This window comes from Triticum aestivum, chromosome 6D (assembly GCF_018294505.1).
Source record: "Triticum aestivum cultivar Chinese Spring chromosome 6D, IWGSC CS RefSeq v2.1, whole genome shotgun sequence".
NCBI classification, from domain to species: Eukaryota; Viridiplantae; Streptophyta; class Magnoliopsida; order Poales; family Poaceae; genus Triticum; species Triticum aestivum.
The window spans coordinates 388,492,161-388,514,745 of record NC_057811.1 but is presented as its reverse complement, the minus strand read 5'-3'; the positions used below and the strand labels follow the sequence as shown (position 1 = coordinate 388,514,745).

The following is a 22,585-nucleotide window of genomic DNA, read 5'->3' as shown; positions in this document are numbered from 1 at the left end:
AAGAACCGGAGACGATGGATTTTCCTGGCGCACGTATGCCACCGCCGCCCGAACGGCCTTCTTTTCTTTCCTGAGCACAAACTCAGCCCCGGCCACGCCGTTACAACGCACACACACAGGGGGTCTTATACCCAGGGTCGACCAGGGCACGCACCCACGACCCTGTCCACGTCGAGCGCCCGGTCCGCTCCACTCTGCCCGCGCCCTCCCGACATGCACGCACACGTCCGGGCATGGCGAGTCCCACAGCGGACCAACTCAACGCACCCCCTAAGCTCGCCAACGGCCTGGCCTGCACTCACACGCACGGTGTCTACCTACACAGGCACCCCGTGCACCACACGCATGCACACGCGCACGCCTACGCCGCGGTCCCGACGTGCCCGACACGTCCAGCTCGTACCCATACACGTGCTGGACGCGCCCGACGCGTCGCCGCGGCTTATTCCGGCCAACATTCACCCCCTAAGCCGCGGCCTAGCGGAGTGCCGGTCCGACGTCGTCGTCGCCATGGTTGCTGCCGCCCGACGCCACCGTGTGCTTCCAGCACGAGCTGCCGCAGATGCCGTGCAACGCGGCCACCTCACCGGCCGCTGTCGCGTACCGCCGCGCTGCGCCCCGCCGAGCGCCACTCGCTGCCGCTGCCGAAACCCGCGGCTCCGTGCGCCGCCGTGCCGCATCTCCGTGCCTCGCGCCACTGCGCCTCCACGGCCGTCGCGCCGAGCCGCCGCGGCCTCTACGCCACCACACAGGTCCTCCGCGACCGCCGCTGCTCGTCGCGCGCACGGCATCACGCTGCACCACCGCAGGCTCGTCGCCTGTCGCAGTCGCCACGCGCTCTCCGCGCGCCGCGGCCTCCATGTCCGCCGTGGTCGCAGCGCACACCGCGGACGCCGCCGCGCGCCACGGCCGCCCCTCGAACCTTGTGGCTTTGTATACCAATTGTTGGCGCAGCCGCTCTCTCTCTCTCCCTCACGGTGCACTCGCTGGAACGAAACAGAGGAAGAAGAAGAACCGGAGACGATGGATTTTCCTGGCGCACGTATGCCACCGCCGCCCGAACGGCCTTCTTTTCTTTCCTGAGCACAAACTCAGCCCCGGCCACGCCGTTACAACGCACACACACACAGGGGTCTTATACCCAGGGTCGACCAGGGCACGCACCCACGACTCTGTCCACGTCGAGCGCCCGGTCCGCTCCACTCTGCCCGCGCCCTCCCGACATGCACGCACACGTCCGGGCATGGCGAGTCCCACAGCGGACCAACTCAACGCACCCCCTAAACTCGCCAACGGCCTGGCCTACACTCACACGCACGATGTCTACCTACACGGGCACCCCGTGCACCACACGCACGCCTACGCCGCGGTCCCGACGCGCCCGACACGTCCAGCTCGCGCCCATACACGCGCTGGACGCGCCCGACACGTCGCCGCGGCTTATTCCGGCCAACAAATATTTTATGTTGCATAGAGGGTGTAGGGGCACCCGGGAGCTATCACACCTTTTTTATGTCTTATTTCCCAAAACTTTTAGCTACAAGATCATATCTTCCTAGACTGTACTATTTGGTGCTTTTATGTCCCTCGAAGGCAATTATCCCTAGGTAAAGAATCCGGTCTAAGTAAACTAAAAGTTTCTAGTAGCGACTTTGCAATTAGATGCTTTAAACCATCAGTTTAGGGAGATTCAACAGCATGAAGGCTGACTGTTTTTCATCACATTCACCCAACCTATGTGTAGCGTTGGTCTTGTCTTCTGTTCCACATGTATGTGAGATCATGTTTTGGTGACTCCACGGAACCAAATCGGCGAAGGCCGGTGCATAAAAAGTTGGCAGCGTGAGGTCATTGAATCGATATTTTTTAGGTTGCACACTATTTTTTGACATGCCACAAATGTGTTGGTGTTTTTTACGTACACATGCTACAAATGGTTGAAAATATGTTTCTTTGATGTTGTTTGTGTTGTTGTGAGCAAGGTTTTTTTAGTCAGAATTCCTGTTTTTGGGGTTGGGCCAAAAAAAACTTTTTCCCTAAAATTCTAGGATCTTTTGAAAAAAAATTGCCCAAAATTTAAATTCAAAAAAATGCATAAAAATCTGTAATATTTAACCCATGATAGTCATCAACTGATTCATATGCAAGTGGTCACCACTAAGTAGTTGATTGCAAAAGCTGGAACTTGGTCAGACTCACAAGACCTGTAGCGAGGAGGGTTAGAGCATCTAGAACCAGACCATCCAAATCCACGACATACACCCGGGGGGACAGCTCGATCACTGTCCGGACAGGAGAGAAGGAAAAAAGGCACCCAACCTACCCCCCCCCCCCCCCCCCACACACACACACACACTTTGTCTCCATTTGCCCGGGCTGTCCGCAAATCACCATATCCATAACGAATATGGGGAGCATATGGGGATGTCCGGGCATGTCCGGACAGCCCCACCACATAGGATACGGCCGACCCCAGACCACTTTTTCTCTTTATTTTCCCTCTCTCTTTTGATCCCGACCAATCATCTGCATTTGATCGGACAATTTGAGGAGGATGTAGGAGACTTATTGCATGCACACACAAATGGAGGCTCAAAATGGACGCGCCCAATCACTGAATAAGCACGTTCGCGGATGTATGGGGACTTGAATTAGCTCATTGTGGTTGGAGATGCTCTTATGCGTCATACCACCAGGCCAAGATATGCCACGTCATAATAGTGGCATTACTAGGATGTATACATTTAAAAATATCAATTTTTTGAAGGTATTCAAGTTTCTCTGGGTTCACCGAAATATCCGCACACTAGTCTATTTTGGAAAATCTTGGTTGAAAAAGCCTTGTTGATGTGATAAGTTGCTTGTATTGTGACATGTTTTATTCTTTATTAAGATTTGTTGTATGACCAAAACGATATTTGTTGGGTAGACCCCCCCCCCCCCCCCACCTAGAAAATTTTAAAAAATTTGAAGATTTTGAAGCAGAATAAAGGTGGAGATTAGAAGTTACCCGTTCAATCAAAAAAATTAGATTATTCTTATTTCTTGTGTGATCCATCGGAACAATAGGAATTAGAGTTAGTTTTTTCGCGGGTAGAATTAGTTGATCCTGAATGTACAAAAGTACCCCTTTAAGTAAATTTATGATTCCTGTAAACTTCTTGGGGGCGGGGGTTGTACCGAAGCAAAACTTGGATTTGTTGCACGTGTATATTTGAACATTGATATGGTTTTCAAATGATTTTGATGGAGTCACCAGAGTAAAATGTTGCAATGATTTTCTGGTGCCATGTTTCAAGATGGCATCGGGGGCCCGAAACCCGCGTCTCCGCGGGCTTTTACCCTATTAGGGGACAGATATGGGCGTCTTTTCATCCCTGCAGGGCTGTTGCTGAGCACATAACCTGACATGTTTTGGGGGTTTACACCCGTTTCGGTACTCCCCGAACCCGAAACACGACAATACCCGGCAAAATATGCTCCTGCTTGTTGCTGAAATATGCTTATCTTTGTTGCTGAAATGGGGTATTGTATTGTGATGAAAAATGCTCCTTGTGGCTGTTGTTATTGCTCTTTTTGCTCAAGTTATGCTGCTAAAATATGCTCCTTGTACTGTCGAACCATGTACTATTGTATTGTGCTGAAATTTTCTCAAGTTATGCTACTAAAATATGCTCTTTTTGCTGCTGAAATGCTATTCTTTATTGCTACTATGTTTTCTTAAATATGTTGATTTCCCCGTGGGTTTAGAAACCCCGATGGGTTTAGGGGACGGGCAAAAAACTAAACCCGCGCACAGTGACGGGGATGGAGATGGGTTTGAAATTTTCTCGTGGGGATGGGTTTGGACAGGCAAAACCCGACAGGTTTCATCCCCGTTGCCATCTTGAGCCGCTTTGAGATACCAAAGATTTTGAATAATTTTTTACGAAGTCGCGGCAGAAAATATTTGAAGGATTTTCAAGTGAATAGTAGAGTCGCCAGAGAAAAATGTGGCAACACCGACGTACTTGTAGCAGTTCACATTAAAGCTCTTTTTTTACCGAACCAAGAGCTCAAACTGAGGCTGATTAGAGTTATGGAGCTGATTAGAGAAAGAGATAAGAGTTCTTTGGTGGCGATTGGAGTTTGTTGAACCTGACTCTACGTAGAAGCAAAGAATAACACGCAGTATTAGACACAGAAAAAACGCGCAGTATATTCAGTAATTATCCTACCCGCAAAAAAGGTATTCAATTATTACTCGATGCAAACCAGCCACCTTCATAGATACCTTTAGAGCACCTTTATGATCACCCAGTTACGAAGTGATGTTTGATAGCACTAAAGGTATTCCTCCGGTGTTCGTGAGTGATATGATCTCACGGTCTAAGGAACATATACTTGACATGAAGAAAGCTATAGCAAATAACTAAGCGATACGATATGTTCCTAAGCTTATGGTTGGGTCTTTTCCATCACATCATTCTCCTAATGATGTGATCCCGTTATCAAATGACAACTCATGTCTATGGTTAGGAAACCATAATCATCTTTGATCAACGAGCTAGTCTAGTAGAGGCTCACTAGGGACACGGTGTTGTCTATGTATTCACACTTGTATTTAAGTTTCCGGCCAATACAATTCTAGCATGAATAATAAACATTTATCACGAACGGGAAATATAATAATAACCAATTTATGATTGCATCTAGGTAATATTCCCAATAAAGTCAGCCACTATTAACTTACTGTTGTAGTTTTCGGGGAAGATGTGTTGTTGTTCCAACAGGAAGATGGGTGGACAATTGTGGACTCTGCCTTCATCTAATTGCCTTACACTAATGCCATTAACAGTATGAGTTGATTAACATATACTACATGGAGATTTTATCTGCTTCTACCAAAAGATACAGACAATCGTTTGAATGCTGAATTTAGATATACATTGGATTTATTACTTATCAGAATCTACTGATCATTATTATACCCTAGTTGAATATTTGTTAGTTCCATATCAAAGTGTTTACACTACACGTACTTTTTGTAATAAAAATTATTATTATTATTATTATCCAACTTTACATGATCTCTCTGTTCCAAACATTTTAATTGTTATATTTATGTTAAAATGCCTTGACAAACTTTTAGTAAATTCAATATTTTAGTTCATACTTTATGGCATCTAGTAGAGCTTCAACTTCTCGTTCCTCTTTACGGCAAGTAAACTATGGGGAGCAAAAAAGCCTCGTCGGACTAGAGAAAACCCCATAAGGTCATAGCATTTAAGTGACATAGTTCATAAAATTTAAACCCCTCCATTTTGTAAAAAATAACGTAGTTTTCCCTTGGGCCTACGAGAACAAAGATACACAAATGGGCCATATTAGTCAAATAATTAGAAAATAAAATAAGGAGTTTCATTGACACACACATAGCGTTGGGCTATCTTCATTCTAATAGTTAAATAATTAAACTAATTTCAAATTATAAAATCATAGACGTTCTAAGGCATTGTATGTGCATGTGTGCGGGCCGCTTTGCTAACATGCATTGATCACAAACAAGTGTACCATAGATAAATGTAAGCTAAATGATTGTGTGTTCGCATGTGCGCGGGCCACTTTGCTAACATATATGCATTTCACGAAAGTCAAGTTGATATTCAGAGTGCATGCAAGCGTTAACGTTCTCGTATTACTTTATTTGAAATATACAATCAACCACTAGTAAGTTTTCATTGTAGTTTCCAGGGAAGATGTGTTGTTGTTCCAATGGGAAGATGGGTGGACACCTGTGGACTCCGCCTTCATTGAATTGGCTTACACTAATGCCATTAATAGTATGAGTTGATTAACATATATTACATGGTGATTTTATTGTATTCTACCAAAAGATGTCAGATAATCGTATGAATGCTGAATGTGGATATACATTGGATTTACTACTTATCAGAATCTCCTAATCATTATTATACCATGGTTGAATATTTGTTAGTTCCATATCAAAGTGTTTACACTACAAGTACATTCTCTAATAAAATTATTATTAATTGTCCAACTTTACATGATCGTGTAGTTAGGGTTACCTCTGTGTTCCAAACATTTTAGTTGTTATATTGATGTTAAATTGTGTTGATATACATTTAGTAAATTCAATATTTTAGTTCATACTTTATGGCAATTAGTAGAGCTTCAACCTGTCGTTCCTCTTTATGGCAGGTAAATTGTGGGGAGCAAATAAAACCTCGTTGGACTAGAGAAAATCGTGTAAGTTGGCAGTGTTTAACTGACATAGTTCATATACTTTGAACCCCCTCATGTTTGTAAAAGGAACATATTTTTTCCTTTGGCCCATGAGAGCAAAGATACACAAGTGGGCCATATTATTCAAGTAATTAAAAAATCAAATAAGGAGTTCCATGGAGACACATATAGCATTGGGCTTTCTTCATTCCAACAGATATATAACTAAACTAATTTCAAATTATAAAATACTAGCACATATGCCCGTGCGTTGCAACGAGAGATAAAATAGTATGTATTTTAGACAAGTGAGAATTATATGTGGAAGCAAAATACTGTGTGCACACGAAACAAGAACATTTAGCTTCTCGGTTTCGCCATGTGTGAAGAAATCAATCCGCTATTTTTCCATCCATTGATCGAGGGCATTTAAGAATTTTGTTACGTAATCGTACGCCGGAGAAGGCACATGAGTTATTCAATCTACTCTTCCGTTCAATCGTTTCAATCGATGGGATTTTAAGGTATGAAGTTTCTGAGTATTCTAGGAAAGATGAAAAAACTAAACCCTGAACAAATTTTTTAAAATTATGTACACTCTCGAAAAAACGCAAACAAAATATGAAAGGGAATATCTTTTAAAATTCACAAATTTTTTCTGAAAAAACCAACTTTTTTTATAAAAACATGTTCATTATTTGAATTTGTGAATATTTTTTTAAGACGAGAACATGTGTTGAAAACTCATAAGATTTTTACAAAATGTGTATCTTTTATACATTAATTTTATTTTTTTATTTGAAAATTTCACTAAAACAAGAATATTTTTCGAATATGGAGCAATTTTTGAAATGCCATTTTCTTTTTTGAGATCTTTAGCAATTTTGAAAACAATAGTTTTTTGGAAAAAGGGAAACTTATTGCAAGTTCCGAATATGTTTCAAAGTAGCAACAAAATTTGGGAACTCCGAACATTTTCCTAAATTTGATTTTTTTTTTGAACATTTTAAAAAAAATTACGAATTTAACTCTAGAAAAAAAAATTGGAAGGGAAAAAAGAGATAGGGAAAGGAGAATGATAATAGATCTAAAACACAGAAAAGAAGAAAAATGGGCCAGCCCATTGTTGGCCGTCCTGTACGAAACTCCAACTATTTGTCGCCCAAACCGGAAAATAGAATTTTTCCAGCTGGGTGGTCAGAAAACAAGTGGGCTGGCTTCCCTGGGCCACAGCGTGTGGCCCACTTATGTAAATTCTTTTCTAGCAGACAAAAGCATAAGAATTTAATACCACCTTGAATAGGGAAAAAAATTGCGATGGCAAACAGATGAAAAAATTGGCGAAACGCACCTTGCTTTATTAGTAGGTATAGAATAGGCGTTCTAAGACATTGCCTGTGCATGTGGGTAGGCCACTTTGCTAACATATATCCATTGCTTACAAACAATTGAACCACACACGAAAGTAAGCAAAATGGTTATGTGTACACATGTGTGCGGGCCACTTTGCTATCATATAAGCATTGCACAAAAGTCGAGTTGATCTTTAGAGTGTGTGCAAGCATTAATGTTCTCATATTAATTTGTTTTAAACATATAATCAGCCACGATTAATATACTATTGAAGTTTCCGGGAAAGATGTGTTGTTGTTCTAATGGGAAGATAGGTGTACAATTGTGGACTCTGCCTTAATTGCACTAATGCCAACAGTATGAGTTCATTAATATATATTACATGGAGATTTAACTTGCTTCTACCAAAACATGTCACTTAATCGTACGAACGTTGAATTTGGATATACAATGGATTTGTTACTTATCAGAATATACTCATCATTTTTATACCCTGGTTGAATATTTGTTAGTTCCATATCAAATTGTTTACACTACAAATAATCTTTGTAACAAAACATATTATCAGTTATGCAACTTTACATGATCTTATAGTTAGGGTTACCTTTGTGTTCCAAACATTTTAATTGTTATATTTATGTGAAAGTTTATTGATAGAATTTTACTGAATTCAATATCTTTGTTCATACTTTATGGCAATTAGTAGAAATTTCAACTTTTCGTTCCTTTTTATGGCAAGTAAATTGTGGGGAAAAAATAAACTCGTTGGACTAGAGAAAGCCCTCTAAGTTCACAGTGTTTAAGTGAAATAGTTCATATACTTTAAACTCTCTCCAGTTTGTAAAAATAACATATTTTTCCCTTGGGCCTATGAGAACAAAGATACACAAGTGGGCCACAGTAGTAAAGTAATTCGAAAATCAAATAAGGAGTTTCATGAAGACATATAACGTTTGGCTATCTTCATTCTAATAGTTAAATAATTAAAATAATTTCAAATTATAAAATCATCGATGTTCTAAGATATTGCATGTGCATGTGTGCGGGCCACTTTGCTAACATATATGCATTGCTTACAAACAAGTGTACCACACATAAATATAAGTGAAACTATTGTGTGTACACATGTGCGCGGGCCACTTTGCTAACATATATGCATTACACAAAAGTCAAGTCGATATTGAGAGTGCACGCAAATGTTAAAGTTCTCGTATTACTTTATTTTAAACCTATAATCAGCCACTAGTAACATACCATTGCAGTTTCCGGTGAAGATGTGTTTTTGTTCCATTGGTTAGATGGGTCGACAAATGTAGACTCTGCCTTCATTGAATATGCTTACACTAATGCCATTAGCAGTATGAGTTGATTAATGTATATATTATATGGCGATTTAATTTTCTTCTACCAAAAGATGTCAGTTAATCGTATGAATATTGAATTTGGATATACATTGGATTTGTTACTTATCAGAATCTACCGATCATTATTATACCCTGGTTGAATATTTGTTAGTTCCATATCAAAGTGTTTACACTACAAGTACTCTTTGTAACAAAACATATTATCACTAATCCAATTTTACAAGATCTTATAGTTAGGGTTACCTCCGTCAAGTGAATTTTTTACGAAGTCACGGCAGATAATATTTGAAGGATTGTCAAGTGAATTTTAGTAGAGTCGCCAGAGAAAAATGTCGCAACACCGACGTAATTGTAGCAATTCACATTAAAGCTCTTTTTTTTACCGAACCAAGAGCTCAAACTGAGGTTGATTAGAGTTATGGAGCTGATTAGAGAAAGAGATAAGAGTTCTTTTGAAGCGATTGGAGTTTGTTGAACCTGACTCTACGTAGAAGCAAAGAATAACACGCAGTCTTAGACATAGAAAAAAAGAACGCGCAGTATATTCAGTAATTACCCTACCAGCAAAAAAGGTATTCAATTATTACTCGGTGCCAACCAGCCACCTTCAGAGATACCTTTAGAGCACCTTTATAATCACCCAGTTATGAAGTGATGTTTGATAGCACAAAAGGTATTTCTCCGGTGTTCGTGAGCGACATGATCTCATGGTCTAAGGAACATATACTTGACATGAAGAAAGCTATAGCAAATAACTAAGCGATACAATCTGTTGCTAAGCTTATGGTTGGGTCTTTTCCATCACATACATAAGTGGGCCATATTAGTCAAGTAATTAGAAAATAAAATAAGGAGTTTCATGCAGACATATAGCGTTGGGCTATCTTCATTCTAATAGTTAAATAATTAAGGTAATTTCAAATTATAAAATCATAGATGTTCTAAGACATTGCTTGTGCATGTGTGCGGGCCACTTTGCTAACATATATCCATTGCTCACAAACAAGTGTACAAACACATAAATATAAGTGAAACTATTGTGTGAACACATGTGCGCGGGCCACTTTGCTAACATATATGCATTACACAAAAGTCAAGTCGACCTTGAGAGTGCATGCAAACATTAACATTCTCGTATTACTTTATCTTAAACCTATAATCAGCCACTAGTAACATATTATTGTAGTTTTGGGGGAAGATGTGTTGTTGTTCCAATGGGAAGAAGGGTGGACAATTGTAGACTCTGCCTTCACTGAATTGGCTTACAGTAATGCCATTAACAGTATGAGTTGGTTAATATATATTACATGGAGATTCAATTTGCTTCTACCAAAAGATGTCAGTTAATCATATGAATGCACAATTTGGATATACATTGGATTTGTTACTTATCTGAATCTACTGACCATCATTATACCCTGGTTGAATATTGGCTAGTTCCATATCAAGTGTTTACACTACAAGTACTCTTTGTAACTAAACATATTATTAGTTATCCAACTTTACATCATCATATAGTTAGGGTTACCTTTACGTTCCAAACATTATAATTGTTATATTTATGTTAAATTGTCTTTATATACTTTTACTAAATTCAATATCTTTGTTCATACTTTATGGAAATTAGTAGAAATTACAACTTTTCGTTCCTCTTTATGGCAAGTAAATTGTGGGGATAAAAAGAAACACGTTGGACTACCCTGTAAGTTCACAGTGTCTAAGTGAAATAGTTCATATACTACAACATATTTTCCCTTGGGCCTATGAGAACAAAGATATAGAAGTGGGCCGTATTAGACAAGTAATTAGAAAATAAAATAAGGAGTTTCATGGAGACATATAGCATTGGGATATCTTCATTCTAATAGTTAAGTAATTAAAGTAATTTCAAATTCTAAAATCATAGAAGTTCTAAGACATTGCATGTGCATGCGTGCGGGCCACTTTGCTAACATATATCCATTGCTCACAAACTAGTGTACAACACATAAATATAAGCAAAACTATTGTGTTTACACATGTGCGCGGGCCACTTTGCTAGCATATATGCATTACACAAAATTCAAGTCGACCTTGAGAGTGCATGCAAGCGTTAACATTCTTGTATTACTTTATCTTAAACCTATAATCAGCCACTAGTAACATACTATTGTAGTTTCCGGGGAAGATGTGTTGTTGTTCCAATGGGAAGAAGGGTGGACAATTGTAGACTCTGCCTTCACTGAATTGGCTTACAATAATGCCATTAACAATATGAGTGGGTTAATATATATTACATGGAGATTCAATTTACTTCTACTAAAAGATGTCACTTAATCGTATGAATGCAGAATTTGGATATACATTGGATCTGTTACTTATCAGAATCTACTGATCATTATTATACCCTGGTAGAATATTTTTTAGTTCCATATCAAGTGTTTACACTACAAGTATTCTTTGTAACAAAATATATTATCAGTTATCCAACATAACATGATCATATAGTTAAGGTTACCTTTGCGTTCCAAACATTAAAATTGTTATATTTACGTGTAATTGTTTTGATATACTTTTACTAAATTCCACTACAAGAAATATGTCAACTTGTGACCCTCACTATTGGCCGCTGAAAGGTCATTGCTTTTCATTTGCGACCTTTTTTGACCAAAAACAGAAGGTCAAAAGCTGGCGGTCGTAAACTGAAATTAACGACCTTCTGTAAAAGGTCGTTGGTTCTTCGACCAAAATTTTGGTCACTAGCAGCCTCCCCAGACCACATAGGCATCCAGCGTGGCAAGCTGATGTGGCACAAGAATCAGCCCGGTCCAATTCGGTGTTTATATGGGCCGAGCCCATTAATTCAGCCCATTTATATTTTTTTCCTATGAATTTTTTGTCAGCTTCATGGATCAAGCCCAATGTTGTAGTCTTTTTATTTTTGGGCCATGGCCTTTTTGTCTCAACAATTTCATTTTTTTTTCTTTTTTATAGAGTGGGTTCACTAGTCAGGTGGGTCACCATTGTCAGGTTCTAGTACTAGGTCCTAGCCGTCGGTGCAATATTCTTCAATTTAAATACCTAGTATTTAAATTGGCACACAGAACACATGAAATACTTCAAATGTTATCAACCATCAAAGTGCTACATCATATAACACACATACAAATGTGATCAGCATCAAGTTTACAATCAAATAACAAGCTCCACAAGTGTACAATCACATGAGCCAGATTCTGCTACATCATATAACACACATACAAATAGGAGCAGCATAAAGGACTCCATTACTCTCAAAACTAGCTCCAATGAGCTAGAACTATTCTTCCTCCGACTTCTTTGTACTAATGCTCACGAAGAAACATCAAAGCCCAGCATCTGCACGTTACAAAACAAAATATTTAGGAACAAAATAGAAGTAGATCTAACAGCATATTTAACAATAAATAACAGAATAATGAAGTTCATGAGACATTTTAGAATCAACTTGACAGTTGATAGTAATGTTTGCATTGGACACATCCAAAACTAAAATTACTAAGATATATCATCAACAGCCATATAGCTTTGTTTAATATTACTAAGATATATAGCCATTAGTTTGTTTTAACATGGAACCCAAGAGTATGTGACTCTAGCACCCTGAGAAAGATGTTAATATGCCATCATACTAGTTGATAGACAAACATTCCAGGAAGAATTGATGCTTGTTTAACAGGTACAATCGATACTGCTATCTCTAACAGACAAATTTAAAGTTTTTAATACATTTTTTTCTATTAGCAAATCTGAATATGCTACTTCCTGATTCATGGCTGCATAGTCCAGCTAGCTACACCAGTTTGCTCTCATGCAAAAATTAGAAAAAAATGTATCATTGGTAATTATGCAACTCTGTTTGGAGTCATTTCTCCAAACAGTTACTGCTGTTATAGTTACTGTTGTATCCTAATTAATAGTACTTTACAGTAGATAAACATTTGTTGATGCTAGAAAAGACAAAGGCTTGTACCATGACATGTCCAGCAAGCCTAGTTAATAGTGTCAAACTGTAGCAGGACATAAAAGAACAGTACAGTAGTAACTTAAGCATGCTCCCCTGTAGACACACACACACGCACACGATCAATTCAAACCCAAACAAATCAAATCACGCTCTTCATTTGGACCGCTACAGATCCATGTATTAACGCTTAGCATCAAGCATTAGGCCATGAAGCATCTGTCCGATTTGTTCAACAAGACGAGTACATACCTGACTCCAGGTCGATGCGGTGGATGGGGCTGTACTTGAACATCTGGTCCAGGGACGAGCCTGCTAATCCAAATCAAACAAACAAATTCATTAGGAGGGGATCAGAGAGACAAGGAAGAAATGAAGTAAACATACATACATGTCTATATATAAGCAGCAGAAGCAAGTAATATAAATACATCCTCTTTCTTCCTCTACAACACTAACTAGAGCAACATCAATCATTGTACACAAGGAGCAGCAGCAACTAGCCGATAAAGAAAGCTCAAGATTTGTGTCTTTTACAAGTTTTAGCACACTAGTACATGCGTTAAAATGGAAGCGCCGCTGCTAGGTTGCAACAGCCAATTAACAAACTATAGGGTTACTGTCAAGTTAGCATTACTGAAAGTGAACAGGAAAGTGGAAAGACATGGCAGCCTATAGTTATGCGGAGAACATCGACAAGTAGCCAACGGGATGAGCATTGTGCAGTTTAACAACACAGTGTATTAATCTGAATACACGTGAACAAAACTAGCAGTGTTATTAATACACTGCTAAATGAGCATTCAGGATGCTTATTATACATGTGAACAAAACTAGGCCAAAACATAGTAAAAAAACTGCTAAATGGACACTAGCAGCAAAATAAGCATTGTGCAGCAAAAAAGCAAGCAGGAGCTAATGGCCTAGGAACTACTTGTAGCACAGTGAAACGAGGTGAGTATGGTAGATCTAGGCGGCTGGACACATGTGAACTAGTATAGGCAGGCAGCAGCATCTCTTCTCTGAATCTCATGTCCCCGCCCCCACGGTGACCGATTTACTAGCTGTTGTTTGCAAGCAGCGAATCACCGGATGGTCTTCTCACCGTTCGTCTGGCCATCAAGCTACAGCAGGGAACAATGAGGTGTTTAGTTGGATGCAGATCATAATTTCAGAACACATCAAAACTGACCGTGGAAAGCATGATAATGGCCTAAGTAGATCTGATATTTCACACAAAAGTGACAACTAAACTAGTGCAGAAGTGTATTCATTTCTCCTGAAAAATACGATCCTAGGAATCCAATTGCATATCAGATCTAAAATACAAAACGAAATGACTAAACATCACAGGTCGGAGGCTTAAATTAGGGACTACGAACAGTTCATGTTCCTGAGCAATTCAGAAGGGTCGCGCGGATCGAACACTAATTGCCGCATCCTCACGTGAAAACAACTAGACCTACACGGAAAGGTAATCGAGTAATCCCATCACAGCTCAAATCGCGCATCAATTACAGCCTAAATATTCCAAACCAGAGAAGATCCACGACGGGAAACCCTCTCCAACCAATCAACAAATCCGAGAAACCGCATACGAGTCGACATGAGAAGGGGCGAGAGGCGGGAGATGGGGTATGACGAACCTGGATGCCGTGCTCGAGGCAGTAAAGTTCCCAGCACGCGTTGCCGACCTGGATGCCAGCGTGCACAGGAAAGATCCATCAACTGGGAAAATCATGGCTCCACGGGAGGCTTGAACCTATCAGCCTCCGGACCCTGTCCTTCTCCGTGTTCTCCAGCAGCCCCTGCACGCATCATCCACAATAGCAGACCACCACATCAACCGCAGCTCAAGGAAAGGATTTTACAACAATATTAGGTTGCAAAAACAACTCTAAGAGACTGACATTGTAAGTTCATACAATATTAAGTTGAAATCCGTTCGTCAAGAAGAGTCTGAAATCTACTGCAATATCCACACTGTCCATACATGGACATTTGTAGATATGGCTGATCTTACACCTCATGATCCGTAATAATCATTATAAAAAACTTATTAATAGTAATTTTGAGAGGAGGAAGTAACTAAGAAGGGTTAGAGAAAATTTGGCATGACCTTTGCTGAATATTGAACATATTTTGACTACCAGAAGTTTGATGAAACGGAAGTTAATCAATGTTTCATCAAAACATTGGCCGTCATTTTCAAAACCCATGCACTTGTCATATCTAAATTCCGCATGACTTTGCTTAGAAAGCTAAACAATATTGTGATAGCAAATGAAATTCGGCATGAACTTTGCTTACAAAGTTGACGTATGGAGTGACATAAATCTGGCCAAACAGAAATGAATCAACGTTCCGCAAAAACTTTGTCACTCTTTTTCAAATACTTGTGAATAACTTGAAGCCCATGCACTTCTCATATTTAAGAAATTCAAACATCATTGCCACTTTTCATATTTAGCAATGTTGATGCTAAACCCATGTGCTTGTCATATGTAAGCAAATTACAAAATATTGTCATAGCAAATGAAATTCGACATGAACTTTCCTTACAAAGTTGACGTATGGAGTGACAGAAATGTGGCGAAATGGAAATGAATCAACGTTTCGCAAAAACATTGTCACTCTTTTTCAAATCCTTGTGAATAACATGAAACCCATGCACTTCTCATATGTAAGAAATTCAAACATCATTGCCACTTGTCATATTTAGCAATGTTGATGCCAAACCCATGCACTTGTCATATGTAAGCAAAGTAAACAATATTGTCATAGCAAATGAAATTCGGCATGAACTTTGCTTACAAAGTTGACGTATGGAATGACAGAAACTTGGCGAAACGAAAATGAATCAACATTACGTAAAGACTTTGTCACTCCTTTTCAAATCCTTGTGAATAACTATAAGCCCATGCACTTCTCATATGTGAGAAAATTTAAACACAATCGATGCTTGTCATATTTAGCAATGTTCCAAATATTCAGACACCTACCGATATGAAAAAGAGCTATTTCAATTATTTAGTACTACTCCTGCCGGCGTGCTGCTCGCTCTCTTATCTAATGTACAACTAGTTGATCTACAAATTAATAAGATGCAAATTCTGAACCCTAAAGCGTAATTTAGTCACGGAGATGTAGTATACCGTTGGTCGCTTTTCTGGCCGCGGTCGAGGGCGGTGGTCGAGGGGAAGGATGGTGGTGGCGGTTAGGCGGAGGATGGGGGTTGCAAGCAGTCGAGACAGAGAACAGCGCGGTGGAGATCGAGGTGGACGACACAAAGGCGAGCAGATCCGGCATCGCTCACGATGTCGGACGCGTGGAAGGCGTCGCCGGCTGGTTGGAGGGACGAGGGTGGCGGTCGAGGCGCAAGACAACGAGGAAGGGAACGAGGGAGCGGAAATGGTAGAGAGAAAGATGAAACGATGGAAATGAAAGTTTTGTGGATGGTTGTTGGGCAGGCGTGGAAGGAGAACTGACCGTCAAGAGCAATGGTGGGCAAGCACAGACACCTGTACAACAAACATTTCCAAATTTTGATTTATTTGGTGCGCTTGACAAAATATGGTTGTAGCGGGCGCCTAGCAACGCCTGCCACAGATTACCCACAAGCCAGTGCTAGGTACTAGGTCAGCGCTCGCAACTACAGTTTCCAGCCAGCGGGCATATTTGGAAGGGGATAGCTGTGGCGGTTGCTGGCCAGCGCCCGCCATAGGCATGCCCGTAACTGTGACGGGCTAGTCCAGGTACCCGTCAATGCACTTTTGGAAAAGTAGCAGTGACGGGTGACATGTCCTGCCCGCCACTATTTATAGTTCACCTATAGGGCTTTTCCCAGTAGTGATCCTCCCACCATCTACGAGCGGGCAACCACTGACAGGGGTGTCCCATGCATCAGTAACCACACCCAGTAATGATCAAAGACTTTGACCCGACGACAAACTCCCGTTTGGGCTTTTGTGAGGGTGGACCGAGCGGTGGAGGGGAAAAGTGAGGATTGCGAAAAAGCCTGGGCAAAACTGAGGAGGACTAAGCGATGAGGGACATGAAAATAGAAATCACTTGACTAAAAAGGCGTAGGAGACCATCTACTTGCCATAGTGGGGTCATCAGTCAGTGTCTTTCTAGACTTGAGGGCATCTACGTGCGTCCAACCTTGGCATGTCTTATGAGAGTGGTTTTTTAGCTCCCGGGTGCCCTACACCCTCTATGAACAGTAAATTCAAAAAACAGAGGATGATGTGTTGTACAGTATGATGCAACTCACATACTGAACTAGCAACTTAATTGTTCAGTTTACTCCTTCACCATGGCAAAAAAAACATGTTATAGTTTCTGAATTCATAACATACGCATGACAGTCGTGACTTGCAATAAGTAAAAGTATTTTCTTCTACAACTATGTGTAAAAACAGAGGATGATGTGTTGTAAAACAGTCCCTAATCACCATCTCCCAGAACTACCCATGTCTTGAGCATTCAGCTAACCCTAGGCAAAGCTACAAAGGCAGATGCCGACGTAGAGCTGCCCATGGTTGGGCGTCTCCTCTCCCTGCATCCAAGTCGAGTTGGTGATGTTGCAGCCTTGCAGGCGTGCAGCTGCTCCTGCACATCGGGAGGGGAATGGAAGGTAAGGGGAAGAAGAAAATGAAAAGGAGAGGAGATGATTGGGGTCTGACCTTGATGGCGTCAGGGTAGTGGTGAAGCTGCATCGTTCATGTGAGGGAGACAAGATGAGGTGAGGAGGAAGACTTCCCGTCGATGGCGTCCCGGTGCTCGAGCAACGATGGCGTGTTGGATCTGCAAGGGAGACAAGATGAGGTGAGGAAGAGAGGGAGGGAGATATGTGACGAGCACAAATGGAGGGACTCACCTAAGTCACCGGAGCAATGCCGGAGCCACGCCGGCAAGGTGCCAGAACGCAAGAGGAAGATCTGGTCGGGGGGAAAGGGAGCAACGGAGGTAGTGGAGCTCAGATCTGTCCTGCATGGATCTGCTGCTGGAGGTGGCTGAGTTGGGGGAGGAAGAGAAGGGGTCGCCGGCGGTGGAGGAGGCCGGGGTTGGGGGAGGTCTGCGGCGGCGGCGGCGGCTGGGTTGGAGGGGATCGATCCAGAGAGGGGTAAGAGGTAGGTTGGAGGGGATCGATCCAGAGAGGAGGAGGAGGAGGAGTCGTGGGGATTTTCCCTCTCGTGTGAGAGAGAGATGGATCTCGCCGCGCGCGCATGGATCTCGCCGGTCGTCGATTCCCACCTGAGGTCGCCGGAGGTGGCGGCAGGCAGTGTGGGGTGGAGCGCTAGGGTTCGGTGAGAGAGAGAGAGAGAGAGAGAGAGAGAGAGAGAGAGAGGAGGGCACGACGGGTTGGGTGGGGTTCGCAAGAGAGAGAGAGAGAGAGAGAGGAGGGGGTTTGCTGCGGTTGGTTGGATGGATCGACGGACGGATGGATGATGTATGGATGGACAGATGTTTGCCATGTCATCAATCCATGCCATGACTGATTGCACCAATCAGAATGAAGCTTATGTAGTATTGTTTTTTTAACCTCCTATTCCGGATAAACATTTAACATGGCACCCTTTTATACTTTGTTAAAATGAGTCAATATTGTGCACATGTGTGTATCTTGGGATGAAAAACAATGTTGGTTTGGGGGGCTTTCATGTTCCTTGCACAAATAATAATTTTCCATTTTCTGAGTGCCCAAAGTGAGCTTTTTTTATGAAGGACCTACTATATATTTGTTGCAAAATTGGACCAAATCAATTTTCTAAATTATTAGGTCACATTTCATGTATAATTGACCAAATGGTTGGGTGTCAAAATCCTTGATCCACCTCTGGTGAAAAAGACAAATTCCCTCCGATTCAGTAGGAAGCGGGTCAAATTTGAACTATAGCTGCCTCATAGTTTGCTCTTTATTTTTTCCAAAAATCATTTCTAGGTACATAAGTATCTATTTAATCAGAGAAACACAAAAATATCCAAGATTCAACCACTAGCTAGGAACGGTCAAGCCCACCGTTTTGACCGCATTTCGAAATGGGCATAAAAAATTCAAAAAAAACAAAAAATTAGGAAACCTTCGCATTGTGTCATTATATGTGGCCAAGTTCCCAGGAAAAATAATAAACTTGTAATACGGCAATTATTTTAAAAAGGTGTTCTCAGAAACGAGCTATCGCGTGTGGAGATCAATGGCTTTCAAGCCAAATGATCAATCTTATGGCCACATTCATGGCATAGTTTGTTCAAATGATCTCATATTGTGCACAAGGGTGCATATTGGAATGGCAAACAATGTTGCCTAAGGAAGTTTTCATTTTCTTTGGACAAAAAAACCATTTTCCATTTTTCGAGTGCCCAAAAGGAGGTTTTTTGTGAAGGACCTCCCAAATAATTGTTGCAAAATTGGACCAAATCATTTTTCTAAAATACTAGGCCATATTTAATGCACAATTGACCAAATGGTTGGGTGTATCCACCTCTCGTGAAAAAGACCAATTTCCGCCGATTCAGCTGGAAGCGGGTCAAATTTGAACTGTAGCTGCCTTGTAGTTTGCTATTTATTTTTTCCAAAAATCATTTCTAGGTACATAAGTATCTATTTAATCGGAGAAACACCAAAAAAAATTCCAAGATTCAACCACTAGCTAGGAACGGTCATTCCCGCCGTTTTGACCGCATTTTGAAACACGCATAAAAAATTCAAAAAAATTCAAAATATTGGGAAACCTTCGCATTGTGTCATTATATGTGGCCAAGTTCCGAGGAAAAATAACAAACTTGTAATACGGAAATTATTTTGAAAAAGTGTTCTCAGAAACGAGCTATCGCGTGTGGAGATCAATGGCTTTCAAGCCAAATGATCAATCTTATGGCCACATTCATGGCATAGTTTGTTCAAATGATCTCATATTGTGCAAAAGGGTGCATATTGGAATGGCAAACAATGTTGCCTAAGGAAGTTTTCATTTTCTTTGGACGAAAAAACCATTTTCCATTTTTCGAGTGCCCAAAAGGAGGTTTTTTTGTGAAGGACCTCCCAAATAATTGTTGCAAAATTGGACCAAATCAATTTCATAAAATACTAGGACATATTTAATGCACAATTGACAAAATGGTTGGGTGTAAAAAGTTTTGATCCGCCTCTCGTGAAAAAGACAAATTTCCGCCGATTCAGTTGGAAGCGGGTCAAATTTGAACTGCAGCTGCCTCATAGTTTGCTATTTATTTTTTCCAAAAGTCATTTCTAGTTACATAAGTACCTATTTAATCATAAATACATGGTTTGGTGGCGATACGTCGAGGTTTGGGCGGTGGTCGAGGGCCCCAACTCTAGAGCGCGTAAACTCGCATGCCCGCCGCGTGGTCACCGCATGACCGTGGCGTTGCCATGTGTTCTGGGCGGCCTAGGCATGTCTAGTGGGTTGGGCACTCCCCAGGTAGGTGCTAGGAAGAAAATTACAACATAAGATTCTCACGAGGAGACCGATCGATGCTCAAACATGAAGCAGCCAAGTGTTTGATTAGCGGTACGGGAAATGTACATCGCTAATGGGCGTGAGTTTTGGCTGAGGATGATCAGTTACTAAGAAGACCGTCTTCACAAATTTTCAGCTCAAAAGGAGGAGCCTAGGTGGTACTTGCTTTGCAAAGTACCACACTAGACATAAATACGAATGTTGAAGCTGGGCTCAAAATAATGAATGGATTGAGCTGGCATTTGGTGGAGGATGGTTATTTGGGCATAGGAAAGCACTGTAGAAAATGGATACTATTTGGACATGCCAAAGTGGTACTTCCTTCACAAAGTGTTGTTCTGAACAGAATAGGAAAATGAATATTATTGAATTATTTTTGAACTAGGAAAGGAAGTTTTTTACATATTTGACGAAGATATGACCCAAAGAATTTATGAGATTTTTTTGGGAATTTCGGGAATGACAGAAATATAGGTTGCTTCACAACCTGGGGCAAAAAATGTCACATGGACATGACACATAGGCAAAACTGATGAGGTGGCGCCTAGTCATAGCAACCCACCACAATTTACAAGGTTATGACCATCTATATTGGTCGTGATCAGCTAGAAATAAGGCAGCGGACCAGTGCTATCTGCTTTATGACCATTTCGTGTAAGGAAATTACGACCTTTCTGACCAAAATGGTCGTTATAGTTTAGGGCTTGGAGCCCCCAGAACAGCTTTTGACCAATTGGTCTGAAATGGTCATAGATCTATGACCAATTCTTCCAGGGTCACTGACAGAAGGTCACTAGTTGACATATTTCTTGTAGTGTTCAATATCGTTGTTCATACTTTATGGCAATTAGTAGAAATTTCAACTTTTCGTTCCTCTTTATTGCAAGTAAATTGTGGGGATAAAAAGTAACTCGTCGGACTAGAGAAAACCCTGTAAGTTCAAAGTGTTTAAGTGAAATAGTTCATATACTTTAAACACCCTCTAGTTTGTAAAAATAACATATTTTTCCCTTGGGCCTATGAGAACAAAGATACACAAGAGGGCCATAGTAGTAAAGTAATTAGAAAATCATAAGGAGTTTCATGGAGACATATAGTGTTTGGCTATATTCATTCTAATAGTTAAGTAATTAAACTAAATTATAAAATCATAGACGTTCTAAGACATTGCATGTGCATGTGTGCGGGCCACTTTTCTAACAAATATGCATTGCTCACAAATAAGTGTCCACACATAAATATAAGCGAAACTATTGTGTGTACACATGTGCGCAGGCCATTTGTAACATATATGCATTACACAAAAGTCAAGTCGATCTTGAGAGTGCATTCAAACATTAACGTTCTTGTATTACTTTATTTTAAACCTATAATCGGCCACTAGTAACATACCATTGTAGTTTCCGGGGAAGATGTGTTGTTGTTCCAATGGGAAGATGGGTGGATAATTGTAGACTCTACCATCATTGAATTGACTTACACTATTGCCATTAACAGTATGAGTTGATTAATATATAGGTTTTTTTATGATAGTGCCCCTGGTTCTTTACTTGTGCTGAGTTGTCCCCACGCTCTAAACTTTTCCTCACTTTTCCCCACACACTTGTCTGAAACTCTCACAAATGGTCAAACTGGGCGTTTGTCGTCGGGTCAACGGCTTGACCATTAACTGCTGACGAGTGGGGCTAGGGTCGGGTCCTCCTTTGACCGTTACATCCTGACGAGTGGGGCAGCAAGGAGACAAGTCGAAGCAGCTTGTCAGAAACAGATCGAGCCACTCCCGTGGCGCCTCCTCCGTCGTCGTCGCCGTCGCCGCTGCCGTCGTGCCCTCCACCCTCTAACCCTATTACGTCTGTCGGCGATGCCGCGCCTCCGCCACATCAACCCCCTCCCCCCAATCTGGGATTAAGAAGCGATGTCGTGGCTAGACATCCTTCGGCCTATCGATCGTGGAGATGATTGGGTCAAATCGGAGGCGAATAATTCATGGATTCCATCTGGGTAAGCATCATTTCCCCTCGAATTTATGAGAAAACTCGTCAATTAGGCAGTATTAATTTGACCACTACTCGCTTGAATCATACCAATTTGGGTCGTTTCATTTTTCACCCTTCATTTCGATCGAATAGGATTGATCTTGTGCTTGCTTTTCTGCTAGCAGTTAGAATGGAAAC

General features: G+C 41.1%; 1 long non-coding RNA gene across 1 annotated transcript in view; it reads right to left on the bottom strand.

Moving 5' to 3' along the window:
- Window positions 1-14,754, bottom strand: part of LOC123141702 (uncharacterized) — a 37,962-nt gene extending 23,208 nt beyond the window's left edge. Inside the window, exon 1 of the long non-coding RNA XR_006470403.1 lies at window positions 14,571-14,754. This is a non-coding gene — a long non-coding RNA (uncharacterized lncRNA). The remainder of the gene's footprint in view (window positions 1-14,570) is intronic.
- Window positions 14,755-22,585: the final 7,831 nt, after the last annotated feature.